This window comes from Macrotis lagotis, chromosome 3 (assembly GCF_037893015.1).
Source record: "Macrotis lagotis isolate mMagLag1 chromosome 3, bilby.v1.9.chrom.fasta, whole genome shotgun sequence".
Lineage (NCBI taxonomy): Eukaryota > Metazoa > Chordata > Mammalia > Peramelemorphia > Peramelidae > Macrotis > Macrotis lagotis.
Genome location: NC_133660.1, coordinates 276,333,137 through 276,349,573, shown reverse-complemented (window position 1 = coordinate 276,349,573; position 16,437 = coordinate 276,333,137). Strand labels below are relative to the sequence as shown.

Here is a 16,437-nt window from a genome sequence, read left to right as displayed (position 1 = left end):
CACCACCCTCTCTTTTGTGGTTCTTGGGACCCAAGCGACTGGCGCAGTCCCCCTCCTCAGGAGACATTCCAGGTGACACCATGGGTGGGCTGGGGCCTGGGGAGGAGATGGCTGTTCATCCCAGGGGGCAGCTCCACCCAGAAGCACTGGCCTGTTGCGCCATCTCTTGCCCAACAGCTTCCCCGATGGGGATCTGCCCTTCTGTGAAACCTGGCCTAGATGAAGAAAGCCTCAAGTGGGAGCCTATGGGTTGACTTGGCTGCCCTGGGCTCTCCTCATGCTCCCTACCTAGCTTCATCTTGGGCTGGTGTGCCTAGTGTGGCCCTTTGACCTATCTTCAGCATCAATGAAAAGGAAAAAGACCAAGGACAGGAGAGTCGTTAGCAGGTGCAGGAGAAGCTCCCTGCTTGGAATAAGGCTCCCCAATTACTAAGTATCTGAGGCTGGATTTGAACTCAGGTCTGCCTGTCTCCACAGCCCCCTCCCCCTCAGAGGCTTCAGACAAGGGTTAGAGAACGGAAAAGGCTGGCTAGATAAGGGAAGTTTTATTGATGGCAGCCTTCATCAGTGGACATATGTTGTCCTTCCTGGTCAGGTCACTGCCCTCTGGGCCTGCCCACACTGGACTGAGGTTGCTCTCCGTACTGAGGCTTTCTCACCATGTTCCCTCAGTCCCACCAAAGTGGAGTTAGAGGACCATGGGCTGAAGGGGAGGTGGAGGGGGGAGGGTCAGGCTGCTCCTGAGAGCCTGTTGCTATCAATGTTCTTCCCTTTGGATCTCTGCTGTCTGCTGGGAGTGCTGGGGTGGGGGTGGGGGTGGGGGTGGGGGGGTGTGTTACTGTCCAAGGTCCCTAAGATGCCACCTGAGTTACGAGCAAATTCATCACTTTCTAGATTCCCTAAACTACATGATTGTTGGGTTGTGTGTGTGTGTCTGCTGAGGGGGATCCCAGCTGGAGCTTCTTGGGGGTGGGGGGCAGGGCTCCTGTGTCAGGTAAGTGCCTTCAAGGGAAGGGGGGGAGGAAGAGGGAGAATGAAGTGAACCTCCAAATCTTCCCAAGACAGCATTGTTGAAAAGTTTGAGGTGGAAGGTGGTGAGGTGGGAACCCCCATAAGAGGGTGACGGGTGGGGGAAGGGGCGCTGGGTTTGTGACGATGTATGAGGAGATGGTGGTGGGAGGGTGGACTTACCGAGTGGGATGGGCCAAACTCCCAGAAGAATGGTGAGCTCTCTGGGCATGCCAGGGCCCAATTTTGGGTTGGGGGGGCTTGATTGGGAAACTACCCTAGGGCAAGGGACACACTGGCAGTGCAAGGGGATACCCATCTCCCTGGCCTCAGTGATGGGTCCTGGCTTTCTCTAAATGGGATCCCTTGGGTCAGAGCCCAGGCCCCTTCCTCAGGGGTGCCCCCTCTCCCCCAGCTCTTGAATCCAGGAGTCTCTCCCTGCAACAAGCTATTGGGGGGGGTACAGGACGAGGTGGGGTAAGTGGGGACCCTCCTATTAGGTACCTGAGCAGTGGGGAGACTCAGTCCTGAGTGCTTGCTGGGGCCAGACTGGATGTTGGACACGGGGGATTCAGTGGAGGAGATGGCTGGAGAGTGGAGACTTCTGGCGAAGCAGCTCCAGGGCACACGTCCCCCTGACTAGATCTGGGCATCCCCTGGCCGAATGACGAGCCAGGTGAGCTGCCAAAGTTGAGAGATGAAAGCCACTGCGGATCGGGACCCAGTGATCTCAGGAGAGGTCTCTCTGAAGTGGATGGGAACCTGTGGGGGCTGGGGGAGCCAGGAGGGCCAGGTGTTGGGGGAGCGCAGGGGGGAGACTGCTCCCTAAGCCTGGCATGGTCAGTCAGCCAGAGTCAGGATGATGGGGAATCAAAGAAACTTCTGAGCAACTTGAGAGACTCCTTCAGAACTCTGGCAGCAGCTTTTTAATTTATAATTTTAATTCTTTTAATTTTACAATTCCCCCCACCCCCACAGAAGGCAGTCTGAGAGTCTTTACATTGTTTCCATGCTGTACGTGGATCCAAATGGAATGTGTGAGAATATCCTTGAAAAAAATAAAATAGAAGCGATGGCAAACTTACATAATAAACACCTTTTTTTTCTTTAGGTTTTTTTTTTTTTTTGTAAGGCAAACGGGGTTAAGTGGCTTGCCTAAGGCAAGCTAGGTAATTACTAAGTCTGAGATCGCATTTGAACCCAGGTCCTCCTGACTACAGGGCTGGTGCTTGATCCACTGCGCCACCTAGCTGCCCCTACCTTTTTTTTTCTAAATAGAAGATAATAGTTCTTTTCCTGGATACAGAAGGGATTCTCCATGGCAGATCCCCCAAATTGTCCCTGGTGGTGGCGCTGATGCCACAATGTTGCAAGGCCATTAAGGTTGATACAATGTTGCCCTGGTTCTGCTCCTCTCTCAGCATCAGTTCATGCAGATCCTCCAGGTTTCCCTGAATTCCCGTCCCTCCTGGTTTCTAATAGAACCGTAGTGTTCCATGACATACCCATACCACAGTTTGCTAAGCCATTCCCCAATGGATGGACACTCGATTTCCAATTCTTTGACACCACAAACAGGGCTGCTATGAATATTTTTGTACAAGTGATGTTTTTACCCTTTTTCATCATCTTCAGGGTGTAGACCACACAGTAGTGGTGTTGCTGGATCAGAGGGTTTGCACATTTTTATTCAACAGCAGCTTTTATCAGATATTTTCAGTGGAAGACCCTGAAGCAGGTTCCTATCTTCCCTGTGAGACACAATGTAGTCTGGTTCTGTCCCTATTTTACAAAGAAGGAAACTGAGGGCTGGGTGGAGTGTCCAAGATCACAGAGTCAGTGCCAGCAGCTTAAACCACCACTTTGTGCTGCCGTGTCAGCAGGATCAGAGAAGGGGAGAGAGGAGGCTCCCCCAACAGGAAAAGAGGCCCTCTTCCCAGCAGAGACCACAGGGGTGCCCTTGTCCCCTAACAAAGAACTGGGGTTGGAGTGGGTGTAAGCCCACCTGGCACACCTGAAGATGAGACCCCTGAACCCATGGACAATGGGAAACCACTCAACAATCTTCCAAATAAGTTTTGATAATTTTTTTAACAACATTTTGTTTTCCAATTATATGCAAAAGTATTATCTTACCTATCATTTTTGGTAAGGTTTTGAATTTTACAATTCCCCCCTCCCCCACAGAAGGCTGTCTGATGGTTTCTACACTGTTTCCATGCCATACATTGATCGAAATTGAATGTGTTATAAGAGTAGACATACCCCCTCCCCCCAGAATTTGAGAAACCTCAAGAATAGAGAGAAAAAAATATTGTACTTCAGTCTATGTTCAGATTCCAATGGCTTTGTCTATGGGGTGAGTTGCCTTCTTTGTCATAAGTCAACCATAGAAGTTGCTTCAATATTTTTCTCACAGTTGCTATCACTAGCTGTATTTCTCTCCACTCTATTCCTCCCCACTCTCATTTATTTTTATTCTCTCTCCTTTCATTCTGTCCCTGTTGAGAAGTATGTTGTATTTGAGTACCCTCTCCCTCAATCTTCCCTCTCTTCTATCACCTATTTCCCCCTTACCTCCTGCCATTCCCCCTTATCCCATCCCTTTCTTCTCATTTTTCTCTAGGGTAAGATAGATTTCCTCACCCTATTAGGTGTGTATCTTATTTTCTTTCTGAGCCATCTCTTGAGAATGAAGGCTCACACATTCCCCCTTGCCTTCCCCACCTCCACTCCATTGATAAAAGCTTTTTCTTGACTCGTGAAATATCTTAGCTACTTCCTTTCCTTTCTCTTCCAGTACTTTCCTTTATCACCCATTGACTCCATCTTTTTACTATATTTCATTCCTTCCTGTGCCCTGGCTATACATGCTCCTTCTAACAGCTCTTATGAGAAAGTTCATATGAGTTATCAGTATCTTCTTCCCATGCAAGAATACAAACAGTTCAGTATCATTAAGTTCCTCATAATTAGTCCTTCTCATCCACCCCCTCTGTGGTTCACCTGAGTCCTGTACTTGGAGATCAAACTGTTCAGCTCTGGTTGTTTCAATAGGAAAGTTTGAAAGTCCCCTGTTTCATTGAAAGTCCATCTTTTCCCTTGAAAGAGGATGTTCAGTTTTGCTGGGTAGTTGATTCTCGGTTGTAAACCAAGATCTTTTGCCTTCCAAAATATCATATTCCAATCCCCACAAACCCTTAATGCGGATGCTGCCAGATCCTTTGTAATCCTGACTATGGGGCCTCAGTAGCTAAATTGTTGCTGGCAGCTTTTAGAATTTTCTCTTTAATTTGGGAGTTTTGGAATTTGGTTATAATATTCCTGGAAGTTTTTCTTTTGGAATCTCAGGAGGTGACTGGTAAATTCTCTTGATTTCTATTTCACCCTCAACTTCTAGGATCTCAGGACAATTTTGCTGTATTATTTCTTGAAAAATGAAGTCTAGGCTCTTCTGATCATGGCTTTCAGGTAGCCCAATAATTTTTTTTGCAAGGCAAATGGGGTTAAGTGACTTGCCCAAGGCCACACAGCTAGGTCATTATTAAGTGTCTGAGACCAGATTTGAACCCAGGTACTCCTGACTCCAGGACCGGTGCTTTATCCACTATGCCACCTAGCTTGCCCTAGCCCAATAATTTTTAAATTATTTCTTCTGGATCTGTTTTCAAGGTTGGTTGTTTCTCCAGTGAGATATTTCACATTTTCTTCTAATTTTTGACTTTTTTGGAAGAGTTTTATTTCTTCCTGATTTCTTGCAAAGTCATCAGCTTCTTTAGTTCCATTCTGCATTTGAAGGAGTTATTTTCTTCAGAGAGCTTTTTTATCTCCTTTTCCAGCTGGCCAATTCTGCCTTTTAAGGCATTCTCATTTGCCTTTTGTTTTGCTTTTTCCATTAGTCCTAAACTGGTTTTTAACATTTTCTTCAGTATTTTTTTTTGTATTTCACCAAGCTGTTGATTTGGTCTTCATAATTTTTCTTCATCATTCTCATTTCTCCTCTCAATTTTTCCTCCACCTCCCTTAATTGCTTTTCAAAGTCTTTTATGAGCTCATCCATAGTCTTAAGCCCATTTTCTATTTCTCTTGGAGGTTTTGGATACAGAAGCTTTGATTTTGTCATCTGAGTGTTGATCTTCTATGGGACTAAAGCAGTTCTCTATGGTTGGATTCTCTTTCTGTTGTTTACTCATTTCCTCAGCCCAAGACAGCACTTGTAAGGCTTTGGGGTTTTTTTGGGGGGGGACACCCCACTGGGACCTTTATTCCTCCAAGGTCTTATGCTCTCTTGCCTGTGCTTTGATATGTAGATGGCCCCAGTAATTCCCTCTGCCCTGGAGCTGTAAGGAGGGATCCAGCTTGGCTACTTCGGATGGAAGCCCAAACTGCAACCTGGATCTGAGTGTATGCTAGCAGCAGAGTCCTGCCCTGAGGAAGAGCAATCTCTACAAACTTCTCTTACCATCTCTGGGGGTGCAGACTGCTTTCTCCAGATTCTTGCTGCAGATTCTGCGGCTTGTGTTCCTCACTCTACACTCATTCTGGTGTAGCAGAATTCTCTCCTGGCCCCTTCAAGCTGTTCCTGGACTGTGCTGAGACTGGGGCTTTTTCCAATCCCCACTCCTGGTGAAACACACCTTTCTCGTGGAACTTCTAAGTTATCTTGGACTGGGAAAATGTATCAGTCTTTCTGTGGGTTATGCCCCTCAAAATTTTGATGAATCATAATTTGTTGGCTTTTGGAGTTTTGGGGGGAAGGCGTTCCCAGGAAATGATGCTATCTTGGCTCCACCCCCCCCCGGTCATTTTTTCATATCCCTGTGATATCTCAAGTGCCCATCCCTCCCAGGAACCATCCCCACGATAGATTGAATTTGCAGAGGGTCAGCAACCTGGTCAAGGGATGACCCCTGAGCACCTCCCTCCACCCAGGCAGGGCTGGGGTGTTCCCTCATCTACTTCTTTGTAATTGCATTTTTAATTTGGGACATCATCTCTTCACTCTGCTAACTCCCCTGCTTGGGGCCCTTCTAGCTTCTCTGTATCCTTTCCAAGCACCACATGCTATGACATTCGTGTACCTCCACATGTAGCTGTTCCCTAATTGATGGACATGGTTTCCAATACTTTGCTACCCCCCCAACTTTTCTGTTTTAGACTCATACCAAAAATGGAGTCTCTAGTTCACAAAGAGTAGGTTTGAATCACTATTTGCATCATTTCCAATTGCTCTTCAAAGTACTTGCACCATTTCTGCTCCCCCAACAATGCACCCATGTGCCCATCTTCCTCCATTTACCCATCTTTCCCCAGGCCCTCCAACAATGACTTGCCACTTTGGTCAATTTTTGCCCATTTGCAGAGTGGTCTGAAGCCTCAAGAACGTTTCCATTTGTTTTTCTCTTAGGAATTTATTTTATTACAATTGTGAATACTTGGCAATCCTTTTGGGAACTGTTCCTATCCTTTGACCTTCGCAATCAACAGGGAATGGCGGTCAGCCACACATCTCCCCAGGGCTATCCCAGGTATGCTAGGATTCTCAAAGGCTATTTCAAATCTATTTAGTGCTCTTTTAACCTCAGTTTTGCCAAATGGTTTTCCAGCTTTCAAGCCATTTTTATCAAATAGATTTTCCCTGATTCATTTCTGTTTTTCCACTTTGTCAAACACATGGTTATTTCAACAGACGGTAACACCTGCCCCATTTGGCTCAGGGAAAATGGGCAAGCGCCTTCATTCTAGTGTCCGTGTGTGTGTGAGGTGTGTGGCTTCTTTCACACCTGCCCCAGAATTGGGGTCTGTGCTGTGTCCTGAAATGCTGGCAGGGAGATCATCAATCAATCCTCGACCCACCCTCTGTATCTTTGTCAGCAGAGCGTTTGTTGGGTGAATGTGAATGAGTGAATGAATGAATGAGTGAATGAGCCTGGCATCCTCAACCTTCATCTGAGGCAAGTGTGAAAGCCCTGGGAAGGACCATTGCTGTGCCCATCTGGGGGGCCTACCTGGCTGTTTGGACTAGGCCAGACCCCTCTTGTGCTGCTGGGATGGCCAGGGAGAATCCTTGGATCCTCTGCTTCCCCTCACGGGGGCATCAAGTGCTGAGCCAGTCTTGGGCAAGGCCTGTGCCCTGCCCTGGAAGCCAGAGGTGCAGGAGTGCAGAATAAAGAGAAGCCTGGGGCCTGGAGGGGTGCTTTCCCAAGCAGTGTGTGGCCCAGTCCTCCAGCCTTTCATAGGTATCTTGTCGTCCTGCCACCTTGTTGAGCAGGTCACAGCTTCCCAATGGTTAAAGGTTTCTCCAGAGGTCCCTGGTGTCTGCTGTGTCCCCACTGCATCTTCCAGATGCTCACAAGAACGGAAAGCCCTGGGGGGCCAGGGTGGCTCCATCTGTGCTGGCATCACCTGCCCCAATTCTAGGCCTTCTTGCTACCACTCCCTGCCCTCTCTAGCCACGAGGGAACCCGCTGTGCTTCCCATGACCCATCTGGAGCGGACCTGGAAAACCTCCTGTTCCTAGAAGTGAGTGGAGTGTGAGGCTCTACCTCAATCACCTTTATCAGAGGGCGGCCCCTGGGCAGAATGCAGGCCGAGGAGTTTCTCTGGGCACCTAGTTTCTCCAGTGAGGACTGGGGGCATGAGGGGGATCCTTCGAGAATTTGGGGACCCCTCAGGTGGAGCAGAGAGGGACCAGGAAGGTCCAGCAGGGAGTCTGACTGCTCCATTTTAAAAGTAGGTCAACTGAGGCCTAGAGATTCCCCGGGGAGGTGAGGAGATGGTATCCCTGGGGGCAAGGAGATGGCACCCCCAAGACTAGAACCAAGTTCCTGCTTCAAGCCCATCAGATTCCCGGCACCAGGCCCTTGCCCAACTCCTGTCCTGCTCAGGGCTGCTGGGCTGACCACTGCATCTGCCCACACTCTTTGGCTGATGCCTCTTTCTTCTCTGGGCCCGGTGGGGACTGTCGCCTGGCAATTATCACTGTTCCCTAACAGCACCTCTTTTGGGAGCTTCAAACAGGAACCCGAGACCGACCTCCAGACCACCCTCTGGGATGCCGGCTCTTGTCGGGCCAGGAGGGTCTGAGAAGCTTCTGGGCTAGTGGGGACCAAGGCAGAAGCAGCAGCTGCTCCCCCTCCTGCACCAGTTACCAGGGCCTGGGGCCTATGTCAGGCAGTTTAGGGGCATGCCCCAGATCAAATCTTCCTCCCTCCTGTCCCTACCTCCCCAAGACCTCACCTGGCCTCAGGTCTCCCACTCAGCTGCCATTTGGCCTGACCCCCGAGAAGCCTCACTGACCTTGAAGTCCTGGAATGAAGCCTTCAACAATCCCTGGGCTGCCGTGCCATCCTTGGCTCCCTTTCCTGTCTCCCAAGCCATCCATCCCCCAATTCTACTTCTATCCACCTGCTTCTGTTTCTGCTTACCCACTTGGCAGTTCTGTCCCCGACCCCCTGAGCAGCAGTGAGGAAGAGCAATGAGTGTGGAAGAGACAAGGCATGCATCCTACCATTTCCAAAGAACTTTGTGGCTGTGTGACCATGAGCAAATGACTTCTTCTGGAGCCCCAGTTTCCTCATCTGCAAAGTGGGGTGAAGGGGAAATACCACTTGTGCTTCCCACTTTCCAGAGTTGAGAGGGTGCCCTGGTGACATCAGACCCCCCCCATCCTCATCTTCCTCATACCGAGGGGTTTTGAGGAAAGGTGAAGTAGGAAGCTCTGCCAGGGCAACCAGATGAATCACAGCTGGGGGAGATCTCGCTGATGGAACACATCCCTGCTTGGCCCCTGAAGGTGGGAAATGGGGGCTGGTCTCTGCCCTTCTTGGGTTCATGGATTCTACAGGTGGCCTGGTGACCCCATCCTCCCTTCCTCACTGTCCCAAAGCCTGGCTCTGAATCTTGCCCTTCTGACCTGGGCCAACCCAGAGCCTTGCCTGTAAAATGGAGGAGGGGGGTGCCAATCTTGGTTCCTCTCCTGGGGCAAAGGAAGCCATTGAAGAACCCCTACCCCATCTCACCCCCCTGGCCCATGGGCCAGCACTGCAGGACCCTCCTCCAGGTTGGCCCAGAAAGCCTCCAGGGCAGAGTGAGGGGTCTGGGTCTCTTCTAGCTTAATAGGTCATACTTCCAGCCCCCCACCCCCGGCCGGGACCTCATAAAGTCTCGGACTCTGCTAGAAACTCTTCCCCTTCCACTGTCCCTATTTCTTAGCATCAGGTACTGCAGGGTCCCAAGGACTCACCTGCCTGAGCTCACAGGGAGCACCCAACTGGACCTGCCTATGCCACCTTGGAGACAGCAGGGGTGCTGTCGAGGAGGGATTGGCCTCAATGGTCCTCATTCAGTTGGGACTGTCTGGGATTCTCTGGTGGCTTGGTCACCCTGGCCTTGGCCAGGAGGACTAAGGTGGGTTGAGTCACTGACATCTCTAGGATATTCGGGGTGAAATGTCCAGGAGGTCAATGGGGAGGCAAGGCGAGAGGCAGGGATCTCCAGGGAGAGACGCAAAGCCTTTGGCGGAGCCAGAGAATACAAGGGAGGAGGGGACCTGGGGCAGAACCTTGGGGAGCACTGGCAGTTGGGGGGCAGTTAGGCTGTGGCCCGTGAGCCAGCAAGGGACCTCGGGCAGGAGAGCCAGAGAGGGGCAGGCCCAGAACCCCCAGGGGGAGGGGAATGAGGGAATGAGGGAATGAGGGGAGGGGGCCTGAGCTTCACCTACCCGGCTGGACAAGAGTCTTCTGGTTACTCGGCAGAGGGTGGGAACCAGGCTACCCAGGACTGAAGGGTGAGGGAGGAGAGAAGCAGAGGCAGCGGGAGCCAACAGCTTTTTTCAGGGGGATATTAGGGTCATGGGGTCAAGCCCACCGAGGGGAGGAGGACTGCCAAGCTGGCCTCCGAGAACCCCTCGTTAAATATTCAGTGTCAACAGTTATGTCTTGGAAATGGGCAAAGCCTCCAGTCCTGGGGGTTGCATGTTGTTTTGTTGAATGTCTAAACGTAATAAAGTGGTAGAGGAAATGGTTGGGTGCAGATAAACTTAGCAGCCCCTCGGAGAGCTGGTGGTAAAATATTTCCCAGGATCCCGAAGCCAGGGTCCCCATTGGGAGCCAGATGGGATCTCTCTGGCTGTTCATTTTAGAGAGGAAGGGGAGACGGATGAGGGCAGGTCCCACGAAAACCAAGAGGGAACCCCATCCCAGAAAGGCTGTGGAGGATTCCCCAGAGCTCTCAGGCTTCACCACACACACACACACACTCACACCCGTCACAAGACTCCCACTCAGATCCCAAACACACTTCCACTCACAGATAGACTCACAGCACATGTATGCATTCAACCCTCCATACCCACACACGCTGGCACAGTCAGCACCCGGTTCTGGGTGGCGTAGGGGAGAGGGCCTTAACCTGGAGATCAAGGTGCCCAAAGTCTTCCACTAACCAACTCCATGAGTTCCCCTCTGGGCCTCAGTTTCCCCAAATGAAAAACCAGGGACTGGCACCTGGAGATCCCTTGGTAGAGGAGGGAAAGACTGGAAAGGAGGAAGAGGGCCCCCCAGAAGATTCCCACTCTGATCCTGGCAGCATCAGAGAGTGAGGGCACCCCCTCCAAAGCTGATTGACTAGTGAGGAGGGGGAGGAGTCCAGGAAAATGCCAAGGTCATGAGTCTGGGGGGCTGGGACTCCAGGGACAGGCTCCTCCTCAGACCTCTGGGGGTTACCTGGAGCCTGTGGGACCCCCAAGTCAAGCCGAGTCAGTGGAAAGCCTGAGGCCCCGAGACGTGAAGAGGTTGACTTTTGGTCACATGGGTGCTTCCCAGCCAGGGAGGGCTGTTTCCCCCCGGGACACCCAGATGGTAGAGACCTGCTTCAGGGTGCTGCCTTCTCCTTTGGCAATGATAGTGGCATCGATGGCACAGGGATGGGGATGAGGACAACTGTCATGGTGATGTTGACATTGGTGCCAGTAACCATGGGGATGATGATGGTGATGGTGATGGTGATGGTGGAGTTGTGGTGATGTTGACCCGGGTGCCAGTCACAATGGGGACGAGGATGGTAGTGATGATGATGATGACGATGAGGGGGACCACAAGGTGGCCCCCTTGCAGGGCGGACCCTCATCCCCATTTCACCGGCAGCAGGTCTTCTAGATATCACCTTCATTTTCTAAATGAGAACAGAATCGCTTGGAGCGACTCAGTGAGGACGAGTGGCCTTCTCAGAGGGCCTTTCCCAGCTTAGTCTTGCTCTCCCCTCAGTGTTCTGAGAGTGATCCGGGCCTGGAGTCAGGAAGACCAGAATTCCAATCTAGCTCCAGACACTCCGTTGCTGGGTGACCCTGGATGAGTCACTTCTCTGCCTGCCTCCATTTCCTCTGCCGTAAAATGGGGTGACAGAGCGTTGTGAGGATGGAGTGAGGTGCTCCCTGGGAAAGGCTCGGGACAGCCAGTGACTGCATACAGTAGGCGCTTCTCATCTGCCCTCTTCCTTCTCACCCCCCCCCAACTCTCAGGTCCCTGGCCCCAGGAACAGGCAGTCCTTAGTGGGTGGAATGACTTGATTTGAACCCTGAAGCCTGGCTCTGACACTGGCTCCCTAGACTCCGGTGACCTCCAAAGTCTTCTCCAAGCTGCTGAGCCCAGGCCAGGCCACACTGAGGGAGCAGGAGGGTGGCTGTCCTCACTGCCCACAGGCCAGGGCTGAAGGAGGCCTTGTCCTGGTGTCATTTCTGGCTTGCTCCTCACCTTCCCTGCCCTGGAGCCCCTGTTGCCCTTCTCAGGCTCAGCTAATTCCCTGGGAAGTTGAGGACCGGATCCTTTTGCCATACCCCCCCCCCAGCTGCTCAGAACCAGCCTCAGCTTCCTCACCTGTAAGATGGACCCCACGGGGGAAATACTGGGGTTTTTTTTGGTGGTGGTGGGGGAATCATCCAGTTTTTGTTCTCCCAAGACCCTCCCTTTCTTCTTTCCTCCGAAAATCCCCTCCTAAAATAGGAGCCTCTTGGGGCTGGGCGTTGGCCCTAATTGCTACCCCCTCTGGGCCTGCCTGTCTAAGGGTGGTGTTTTCCGCCTCCAGGTGAATCACTGAGTGTACATAGGTGGGTGGGTGGCAGCAGGTGGGTGGATGCCAATTCTCCCTGGCAACACATCTCTGCCGCCTCACTCAGGCCCTAGGTCTGGGGGCTCCCAACAGAGCTCACAGTGCCTGGGGCTCCCAGGGGCCTCCCCTTCCTGCTCTGTCCCCCACCAGGCCAGTAGCGTTAACCATACACAAGCTGCTCCCCGCAAAGACTTCAGCCTTCAACCCGGACAGTGACCACACTGGCTGCTCCTTAGAGGGAGCTTTTTTAAAAATTTTTTTCTTTTTAATTATTTATTCATTCTTATTTGGTACAAATAATGTTTTTATACATTACTAAAATATTCTTGTTTAAGAGTAAATATAATACCCCCCAAGAAAATATAGACCCACATGAGCGATAGAGAGAAAACATTAAAATTTAATAATTATAATAATAATACTAATAAAATAGTAGGTATGGCCAGGGTGCAGTGGACAGAGCATTGGCCCTTGAGCCAGGAGCACCCAGGTCCAAATCTGGCTTCAGACACCCAACGATCACCCAGCTGTTGTGGCCCCAGGCAGGCCACCCTGCCCCATTTGCCCTGCACCCCCCCAAAACATAATAATAATGAATGTGCTTCAGTCTGTGTTCCAACACCACCAGCTCTATCGCGGGTGGATCACATTCTTTAGGATAAGTCCATCACAAAGGTTACTTCCATATTTTTCCACCGTTGCCTTACTGATCGCAACTCTGGAGAGAGCTTTTAACAGTGTGTGGTCAAGGAGGCCTGTGGGACCCAAGGGAGGCTGGGAGGGTCTGAAGACGGAGGGTGGGAAGGAGGAAGGAGGACTAGGGAGGAAGGGGAGAGGAGGCAAAAGAAAGGGGGTCTGAGGACCAGACCCCAAGATCCCCCAGGATCCTCCAGGTCCTAGCTTTAGGCTTGTTCATGATCACAGAGAAGAGGAAGGAGGAAGGTGAGGAAGAGATCAAAGCCAGGGCCCCCATCTCTGTCCCCTGGCACACAAAGACCACGAGCCCCTCCCAGGGGCCCCTCCCCATTCAGAGTGTGGGGCACAGAGCCCCTGAGGCCAGCCTCCCTAGGACCTGGGTGGGTGTGCATGCATGTGCTCACATGCACACACACACACACACACACACACACACACACACACACACATGCGCACGAGTGGGGAAGGTGCATTCCCATAGGCTGATGCAGCTCCAGGAGGGGACCTCAGGTAAGGGGGTGTGGCCTGGTCCCCCTGCTGCTCCCTTCTCTCATCCAGGTTCACCCTGTGCAGGCACACGTGGGTGGTGACTTTGGGGCACATAGTCTCTCCCATTAGATTTTTCTTTTAGGTTTTTGTAAGGCAAATGGGGTTAAGTGACTTGCCCAAGGCCACACAGCTAGGTGTGGGAGACCGGATTTGAACCCAGGTATTCCTGACTCCAGGGCCGGTGCTTTATTCACTATGCCACCTAGCCGCCCCTCCCGTTAGATTTTAAGATCTGGGAAGGCAGGACAAAAACTGGGCGACTTCCAGGAAGCCCTGGCTGGAGGATCCCCCCCCCCTTTCTTTCTGGGCCTCCCAGCTGGATTCAGGACAGCTTTTCCCTAGCACCTAGCTGGAAGGTGACCTGGGGCAAGTCCCAGCTCTGCTGTACCTCAGTTTCCCCCCTTGTAAAGGGAGGGGGTTGGATTCCTTTTAAATACCCAAAGGCCTTCTCAGGACTGTCATTCTGGGAGGAGGGGCCCACAAGGACCCCCAAGGATGGGGAGCAGGGACCATAGCTCTGGCTGTTGCCAGGGATCCTAGAAGAAGGGCAGGGATCGGCAGGGCAGGGCCAGTCAGGTTCCTGCCTCCCACGCTTCCTCTGGCTCCCAGAGGGGACTTTGGTCTCCGGCCGTGCCTTCCGGCCTCTGAGAGGGCTTCGTGGCTGAGTCTCAGTGAAGCTGGACTCTGCTCCCTGCCCAGCTGCTGCCCTCTCCCCCCAATATGGGCAGTGGCAGTCACTGACTCAGGCTCTTCCCATTCCTGCTCCCCGGAGCAGGGCTGACCCTATGTGGGAGCAGAGCAGCCGGCTGCCCAGGATGGGGTCCGATCCCAGGCAGCACCAGGGGATTTCTCAGGAAGGACAGATTTCAACGAGTGTCCACCTAACCCTTGTATTCTCTCAAGACCAGAATGGGACAGTGAGGCAGGAACCAGACTTCCTGGTGCAATGGGGAGGGGACCAAGGGGTGTAGAGTTGGGACCTTGGGACCTTTAGGTTGGCCACTCCCCTTCACCTATGGTCCCCTCTTAGAGCTGCATCTTCTCCACTTGGGTGTGAATGTGCATGCATGTGTTAGTGTGTGTATGGATGGATGAGTGTGTTAGTATGTGTGAGTATAAATGAGTCTGTCTGGTCTGTGTAAATGAGCATGCTAGTATGTATGTGTAAGGAGGGGTGTTCTGTGTGAGTGGGTGTGCGGGCTCTGGAGGGACTGGCGGGCAAGCCGGTTGGGCCCTGGGCGGCCTGGCTAAAGGTGGGACCTCTCCCCACGGGGGGGGAGTAGCAAGGGAGCCTTTGAACTCAAGCCTCCTGAGTCTCGCCTCTGTCTCCTTCTGGAGATCTCCATCAGGCACAGACCAAGGAAGAATGGGAAGTGACAAGTATAAACAAAGTGATGCAGCGGGACCCAGGGGTGCTGGGGACCAGTCCAGGGATCCAAGAAGGCCTCGGAGAGGTGGAGACGTCAAGACCGGGCTTGGTAGGTGGCTAGAGATTCAGATGTCTACAGACAGAGATGGGGTACGGGGTCTCGGATGAACATGGCGAGAGTAAAAGAACCCCACGTTCCCCGGCCGAGGGCAATGACATCCTGAGGTCTGTCGAGGGGGTGACTGCTGTGCTCACTCACTGAGAACGAGGAGGCCGGCGCGGGGCAGGGGGACATCTCAGAAATCAAGGACATAGAGCAGGGCAGGGGGACTAATTTTCCACAACGGGAAAAGCAGAGTCCGATCAATCGGAATTCCTGTCTTCAGCCATTGGGAACATTCAGCAAGATAGTAAAGGGATGCTTAGTGGCCGGGGGGAAAAGGAGGCAGCGGTCGCAGGGAGCCAGGATGACTCCAAAAAACGCGGCAGACCAACAAATTTCATTTCCTTTGATGGAGTCGCGAGAGCGCTAGAACAGGAGAACGTGGTTCTAGTTTGCCTAAATTTTAGGGAATCCCTTGGCAAAGTCTCTCTTCTGGCTTTTGAGTTCCGGATGAGAAGAGAGGGGCCACGGCTGCGGTGCAGTGAGGTAGACTGAACCATATCCAAGTCATCCGACGGAGACCCCCGGAGGTCTCCAGGGGAGGGCCCCAGGGATCTGTGTGACTTGGAGCTAGTTGATATTTTGAATTTCATTTTAAAAAACACACGTCTCATCCCTGGTTTTCCTTTCCCAGCAGTGCCACAGCTGATGACTCCTCCCATCTCCCCTTCAGAGCCTTTCTTTATAACCACGTTGGAGAGGATTATCAGGCACCCCCAAATGATGACTGAAGGGTCCCTGAATGACCCAGCCTCTCCCCTCTGAGCTCCTGTATGCCTGGGTATGTACCTGTCTTCAGGTCCCCAAGAGCAGGGGTGGGCTGAGCAGCCACCAGCCCGGTTCCTGTCATCCATAGGCAAGGCCCTGGATGCCAGCTGCCTGCGCCAGGCGTGGAGGGAGAGCCAAAGACTGTTGAGATGAATGAGTGACTCTGGGGATGCCACCTTCTACCGGCTCAGAGTGGGGTCTGGGTCTGGCCTCACCCAATCTGCCAGCCGTCTGGGCGAGGTGGCATCTCTGTCCCCAGCTGAAGGCTCCACCTGGAGACCTTCCTGGCCTGGGAACAGGAAGAAGCTTCAGAACGAGCCCAGTGGGCGATGGACATCTGGGCCTGTCTCCGATGGGTGGCCGGCCGTGCTGGGAGGCCTTCACAGTCACACGGGCTGAGGCAGAATGCCAGGCTCTCGGAGGGGGGGCTGGGATGGGGGAGGCTAGGACTTGGGCCCCTTGCTCTCCATCAACACTTATTCAGTGCCTCCTGTCTTCCAGAAATTGTTCTAAATGCTGAGGATGCAAAAAGGCCAAAAAACAGTCAAAAAATCTGATGTCAAAGTTGGAAGCCATCTAGGCTCTCCTCATTTTACAGATGGGTAAACTGAGACCCAGAGCCCAGATTCAAACCCAGGCTTTCTGATGCCACTCAGTTGTAGGGAGGGTTGGGGCTCCAGCTCCCCTTCAGCTCCTCTCACCTCGTACGGTCTCAGGTGAACCGGGATGCCCAATGGATGCCACTCCCTGTGCTCCGGGGAGGGCTGATCATCTCTAA

The 16,437-nt window shown here is 52.4% G+C and overlaps 1 long non-coding RNA gene across 1 annotated transcript; it reads left to right on the top strand.

Moving 5' to 3' along the window:
* Window positions 1-11,294: 11,294 nt before the first annotated feature.
* On the top strand, window positions 11,295-15,790 carry LOC141518630 (uncharacterized). The gene is made up of 3 exons (XR_012477242.1): window positions 11,295-11,476; window positions 14,698-14,837; window positions 15,526-15,790. It is a non-coding gene; the product is annotated as an uncharacterized LOC141518630 (long non-coding RNA).
* Window positions 15,791-16,437: the final 647 nt, after the last annotated feature.